Source organism: Camelina sativa, chromosome 18, assembly GCF_000633955.1.
Source record: "Camelina sativa cultivar DH55 chromosome 18, Cs, whole genome shotgun sequence".
Taxonomy (NCBI): Eukaryota; Viridiplantae; Streptophyta; class Magnoliopsida; order Brassicales; family Brassicaceae; genus Camelina; species Camelina sativa.
In genome coordinates this window covers 9,007,863-9,015,080 of record NC_025702.1, presented here as the reverse complement: position 1 = coordinate 9,015,080, position 7,218 = coordinate 9,007,863, and positions in this window count along the sequence as shown.

The following is a 7,218-nucleotide window of genomic DNA, read 5'->3' as shown; positions in this document are numbered from 1 at the left end:
TATATAGCATGTCCAAAAAAAATACAGTACTACGACGTACACAACATTAACATGTTATATATTCAGTCAACAAAGATATCTTCTTCTTCTTGTATGTTTTTATTTCCATAGTGATGAAAAAGTATTATGTTTCTCGTGTCAGAACGTACGATTCTAAATGTTGATTATTTGATTTTATCAGATGGAAAGGAACATATACATCAATGATCACTGGAATGTTCCAAAATGTTCAACTTGAAATTTGAAGGATATATAACAAATCGTTTTAAAGATGACACATTGGATCAAATGGCTTTTACTATAGTGGTTTTGCTATTAGTCAAAAACAGAGAAACGAAAAAAACTCTAGATTTCTGCAATATGTAATAGTCTCAGATTAACAAAAAAAAGTTCATGCAGGAAACATCAATTAATGTTTACTTTTTAAGTATTGACCAACAACGATGGTTCTTTTATCAATTTGGTCAAGAAGAAGACTCACAAGATTCTTATAGTTTTCTTAGGTTATGGAATGAAGAGTGGGGCAAGCTTTGTTTTGGCATTTTACTTTGTCTTCATGTAATAATAATATGTATGTCCCATGAAAATATAATTGATTTAGTGCTCCACATTCATAGGATTCGACTGTAAAAGAACAGTGAGGTCCCTTACTCGGCTGTCTCTTTCTTTCTCACTTTCAAAGTGGGTTCATTGTATTATTGGCTATTGGGTGTGGGTTGTTTCAATAGTTTTGTGATCAATTCCTTAATTCAATGCAAAAAAGAAAAAGAAAGATTAGACAATCTGGTTTTTAGTTGAACACAGCAATAACTCTTTTTAAATTAATGCAATAGGCACTGCTCTCTCACATAACAACACCTGCTCATTCATTAACAATGGCCTCGATTGCATGTCTGACTAATTAAATTATACAGCCTGTAAAAAAAAAGCTGATGAACTCATAGATACGTCAGAGGAGTATATAATTTAATTCCAAATATCTTTAGTATTTAAAAAAAATGTTTAGCTTAGGAAATTGTGAATTTGATTACCAACCTACTTGGTTTAGTTTTTAGGGTTAATCCCAACTATGCTTTATACAAACATAAAAGTGGATAAGGCTTCTGATATTTTTAGTGGAAGTGGATTTAATAAATACATAATACATTAATAAATGAAGGTCAGACCACATTTTCCCTTTTTAACCATCATTCTTAATGCAATAATCCACCTTTTTACCATCGGCACACTACACAACTTAATTACTCAAAAGGTTAGAGGATGTAGCATAGAGTAGAGTCCACAACAACAACAAATATAAATTGTTATGTTAGGTACAAGGAGATAGTGTAACATCCGCGAACCGGAATTCTGGTTTGGGATGAGCATCGATCGATGCTGGAGGAGCATCAGTCGATGTTGACTTAATTTCTTGCGTTTTAACTTAAGTTAAAACGCTGCGTTTTGGAGAATTAGGGAAAAGAAAACCCTTAAGTCGTTCCTTTTGTCTCATTATGCGACTTTAGCCGTTTTTGAGAGGAAAGAGAAGAGAGAAGAGAGTTTTTGGTGTTCTTGGTGATTTATTGGAGTTGGAAGCTATTTCTGTAGAGATCTGTAGCTGGGATCATTGTAGGAGCTTCCTAGGAGCGTTTTCTTCCTGTGTTTGGGTCAGATTTCTTCTGTGGCAAAGGTAAGTGCATGACCATGGCTTATCTAAGCTGGAGATTACTATGATCTGCTTGTTTCTATGTTGTTAGGCCTGTTAGTATGTCGTGTGAGGTGTTGAGAAGCCTTCTTGTGGCTTGGGATCGATTCTTGTGGTTGCAGGAATGGAGATCCGGCGAGAAGCTTTGGGGAAGATGATGCTCGACATGAGCATCGATCGATGCTTTATGGGCGTCGGTCGATGCTAGTGCAAGGACGACGCGGTTGACCTAGGAGCATCGGTCGATGCCATGTGGAGGCGTCGGTCGATACGAATAGGATTTCCGCGTGAAGTCGAGCATGTGTCGATCGATGCTTACCCTGTGTCGGTCGATGCTGTTTCCTGAGGGTGTCGATCGATGCATACCCTGTGTCGGTCGATGTTGGTCCCTGATGGTGTCGGTCGATGCCAATCCTGGTTTGTTTGTTGATTGTTGTTTGATGGTTAGAGAATCTCTATTGCTTGTGTGTATAGCCCAGTAGATGGGAGGATTGCCTTACTGAGTGTTTATAAAATACTCATGCATTGCAATGTGTGTTTGTGATGCAGGTAAAGGCAAAGTGTGATCGTGGAATCAAGGCAATGAAGAGGAGGATGTTCTAGGGACTCGATTGGTTGTGGTCTGCTTATGCTAGGTTGCTAGAGTTGGGTCTGTAGAACGTTGCTAGGTTGCTGCTATGTCTTTTGTTCTTTGATTAAGGATTATTGAATTATCTTGAAATATTGGTTATTATTTATTGGTTATTTATTGGTATTGGTTATTCCGCTGTTGGTTGTGATTGTGGTTAGATGACTAGTGGGTATGGGACCACTAGTCGTAGTTTATTATTATTTACTATTACTATTATTATTATTTATTATTTATTAAAAAAAAAAGGGTCAGGTCGTTTCAGTTTGGTATCAGAGCCCTTACGGTTCTAGGCTTGGGTTCACTAGGTTTCTGTTGTGTTGTCTGGGATTGCATGTCTTGATTGATTATGTGAGTTAGTCAATTGTGTGTGGCATGGAGTCCTAGAACATCTTCTTCGAGCCTACATTGTGATTCCACGATGAGTTTTTGTTTTTGTGTTCTGTTTATTGTGTGCTTAGCCTTCTGCTCATGGTAGTGCAGATGGTTAAAGAGGATGTTGTTGCTGGTCGTGGTCGTGGACGCGGACGTGGTCGTGGATGCGGACGTGGTCGTGGTAGGGGCAGAGTCCCAGTGGTTAGTGAGACTGCGGACCAGAGTGTGACAGCAGAGGGTGTTGGCGAGTCGCAAGGTGTCCAGGGGGATTCCATGAGTGTGGCCGGAGGGGGCGGTGTTGATGCTCCAGTAGCCGGTGATGTTAGGACCCCGGGTGTGGATGTCCCAGTGGGTGGAGTCCCGGATGTCGACCTTGCGGGTTTGCTGGCACAGTTGTTGGAGCGGTTGCCACCTATGGCACCGGCTCAGGCTCAGGTAGTGCCATCAGTGGTGGCGGAGGAGCGGCAGCCAGTGTCTGCGGATGTGGGGGTCCATTCTTGTTATATCAGCATGCTGACAGAGATGGGCCGTATTGGTACCGAGCGGTTTTCAGGAGGTACAGATCCTACCGCTGCGGATACGTGGAGGAGGAGTATGGAACGTAACTTCCATACTCTGAGGTGTCTTGAGGGGTTTTGGGTGGACATTGGGGTTCACTATTTGACTGGTGATGCTCATTTGTGGTGGAGTTCTGTGGCAGCCAGGACAGTGCAGAGAGAGATGTCTTGGGCTGACTTCGTCTTGGAGTTCAACCGCAAGTATTTCCCTAGGGAGGCACTGGATAGGTTGGAGGTGCAGTTCCTTCAGCTAGCTCAGGGGACTCGGTCAGTGCGGGAGCTTGACTTGGAGTTCAGTCGACTTCTCGGGTATGGGGGTCGGGATATGGAGTCTGAGGAGGCTCAGATCAGGAGGTTTTTTAGGGCCCTATGTGATGACTTAAGGGTTCTTTGTAGGGGGCGGAGTTATGCTTCGCGTGTAAAGCTGGTTGAGACTGCAGCAAGGATTGAGGAGGATATTCGGGCACAGTCTGTGGCGAATAGCCCAACAGTCTAGCCTAGTAGGGCTCAACATCAGGGAGGTTCTAGCAAAGGCGGTAAGCCTGCGCAGGGAACCAAGAGGAGGTGGGAGGCTAGGCAGACGTCGAGTGGTGCGGGTTGCTTCAAGTGTGGGAGCAAGGATCGAAAGTTTGTTAGCTGTCCCAAGAGGAGTGCCCCGTCGACAGCAGATCGTGTATGCTACTATTGCAGGGAGCCAGGACACATCAAGCCCTATTGTCCCAAGTTGCAGCCGGTATCAGTGGCGACGTTGCAGCAGGTGCAGCCGAGAGGGCAGGAGGTGGCACGGATTGAGCAGGCGCCACGGGTTTACACAACTGTAGAGACTGGTGGGACCAGTGTCGGGGAGATCACATGTATAATCTCTGATACTTTGTCTTTGTGAATTCTTAGTAAGTTTAGATTTTATGTTGTCCTGTGACAAAGTGTTAGGTTCTCAACACATGAGGTTTGTGTAGGGACCTTGTTGGTGGGCGGGTTTAAGTCCCACGTTATGTTTGATTCTGGAGCTACTCATAGATTCATTACCCCGGAGTGTGCAGAGAGTGCGGGTATCGACCTTGCGGGTTTGCTGGCACAGTTGTTGGAGCGGTTGCCACATGTGGCACCGACTCAGGCTCAGGTAGTGCCACCAGTGGTGGCGGAGGAGTGGCAGCCAGTGGCAGCGGATGTGGGGTCAATTCTCGTTATATCAGCATGCTGACAGAGATGGGCCGTATTGGTACCGAGAGGTTTTCGGGAGGTACAGATCCTACCGCTGCGGATGCGTGGAGGAGGAGTGTGGAACGTAACTTCCATACTCTGNTTGCTTCAAGTGTGGGAGCAAGGATCGAAAGTTTGTTAGCTGTCCCAAGAGGAGTGCCCCGTCGACAGCAGATCGTGTATGCTACTATTGCAGGGAGCCAGGACACATCAAGCCCTATTGTCCCAAGTTGCAGCCGGTATCAGTGGCGACGTTGCAGCAGGTGCAGCCGAGAGGGCAGGAGGTGGCACGGATTGAGCAGGCGCCACGGGTTTACACAACTGTAGAGACTGGTGGGACCAGTGTCGGGGAGATCACATGTATAATCTCTGATACTTTGTCTTTGTGAATTCTTAGTAAGTTTAGATTTTATGTTGTCCTGTGACAAAGTGTTAGGTTCTCAACACATGAGGTTTGTGTAGGGACCTTGTTGGTGGGCGGGTTTAAGTCCCACGTTATGTTTGATTCTGGAGCTACTCATAGATTCATTACCCCGGAGTGTGCAGAGAGTGCGGGTATCGACCTTGCGGGTTTGCTGGCACAGTTGTTGGAGCGGTTGCCACATGTGGCACCGACTCAGGCTCAGGTAGTGCCACCAGTGGTGGCGGAGGAGTGGCAGCCAGTGGCAGCGGATGTGGGGTCAATTCTCGTTATATCAGCATGCTGACAGAGATGGGCCGTATTGGTACCGAGAGGTTTTCGGGAGGTACAGATCCTACCGCTGCGGATGCGTGGAGGAGGAGTGTGGAACGTAACTTCCATACTCTGAGGTGTCTTGAGGGGTTTTGGGTGGACATTGGGGTTCACTATTTGACTGGTGATGCTCAGTTATGGTGGAGTTCTGTGGCAGCCAGGAGAGTGTAGAGGGAGATGTCTTGGGCTGACTTCGTCTTGGAAGTTTAACCGCAAGTATTTCCCTAGGGAGGCACTGGATAGGTTGGAGGTGCAGTTACTTCAACTAGCTCAGGGGACTCGGTCAGTGCGGGAGCTTGACTTGGAGTTCAGTCGACTTGTGGGGTATGGGGGTCGGGATATGGAGTCTGAGGAGGCTCAGATCAGGAGGTTTTTGAGGGCCCTACGTGATGACTTGAGGGTTCTTTCTAGGGGCGGAGTTATGCTTCGCGTGCAGAGCTGGTTGAGACTGCAGCACGGATTGAGGAGGATATCCGGGCACAGTCAGTGGCGGATAGCCCAGCAGTCCAGCCTAGCAGGGCTCAGCATCAGGGAAGTTCTAGCTAGGGCGGTAAGCCTGCGTAGGGAACCAAGAGGAGGTGGGAGACTAGGCAGATGTCGAGTGGTGCGGGTTGCTTCAAGTGTGGGAGCAAGGATCACAAGTTTGCTAGCTATCCCATGAGGAGTGCCCCGTCGACAGCAGATCGTGTATGCTACTACTGCAGGGAGCTAGGGCACATCAAGTCCTATTGTAGAGAATGGTGGCACGAATTGAGCAGGCACCACGGGTTTACACGACGGTAGAGACTGGTGGGACCAGTGCTGGGGCGATCACATGTATAATCTCTGATACTTTGTCTTTGTGAATTCCTAGTAAGTTCAGATTTTATGTTGTCATGTGATAAAGTGTTAGGTTCTCAACACATGAGGTTTGTGTTGGGACCTTGTTGGTGGGCGGGTTTAAGTCCCACGTTATGTTTGATTTTAGAGCTACTCATAGCTTCATTACCCCGGAGTGTGCAGAGAGTGCGGGTATCGTGGGAGATCTCAGAGAGCGTACAGAAGTTGTCAGAGTTGCGGGAGGCAAGTTTCTGAGAGTTATTGGTCGAGCGAGGCGTATTGATATTCAGATCGCGGGAGAGTCTTGGCCTGTGGATTTGCTTATCAGCCCAGTGGAGTTGTATGACGTTATCTTGGGGATGGACTGGTTGCATCGGCATATGGTTCATCTGGATTGTCATCGAGGTAGAGTGGAGTTTGAGCGTTCAGGAGGGAAGTTGGTTTTTCAGGGGATTAGACCGACTTCGGGGAGTCTCGTGATCTCGGCCATTCAGGTTGGGAAGATGATTGAGAAGGACCGTGAGGCTTATTTGGTTACTATATCTATGCCAAAGTCAGTGGGGAAGTCTACGGTTAGCGGTATTCAGGTTGTAGAGGAGTTTGAGGACGTGTTCCAGTCGTTGCAGGGATTACCACCTTCTCGGTCTGATCCTCTTACGATTGAACTGGAACCAGGGACGACACCGTTATCCAAGGCTCCTTACAGGATGGCTCCAGCAGAGATGGCAGAGCTGAAGAAGCAGTTAGAGGATTTGTTGAGCAAGGGATTCATCCGTCCTAGTGTATCACCGTGGGGAGCGCCGGTGTTATTCGTTAAGAATATGGATGGGAGTTTCCGCTTGTGTATTGATTACAGAGATCTCAACCGGGTCACTGTGAAAAACATGTACCCTCTTCTGAGGATCGATGAGTTGTTGGATCAGTTGAGAGGTGCTACTTGGTTCTCCAAGATAGATATGGCGTCGGGTTATCATCAGATCCCGATAGATGAGGCGAATGTGAGGAAGACCGCTTTCAGGACAAGGTACGGGCATTATAAGTTTGTGGTGATGCCGTTTGGGTTGACTAACGCACCAACTGCGTTTATGAGATTGATGAACAGTGTGTTCCAGGAGTCTTTGGACGTGTCTGTCATCATTTTTATCGACGACATCCTGGTTTATGCTAAGAGTCCTGAAGAGCATGCAGTGCATTTGAGGGCAGTTCTGGAGAAGCTGCGGGA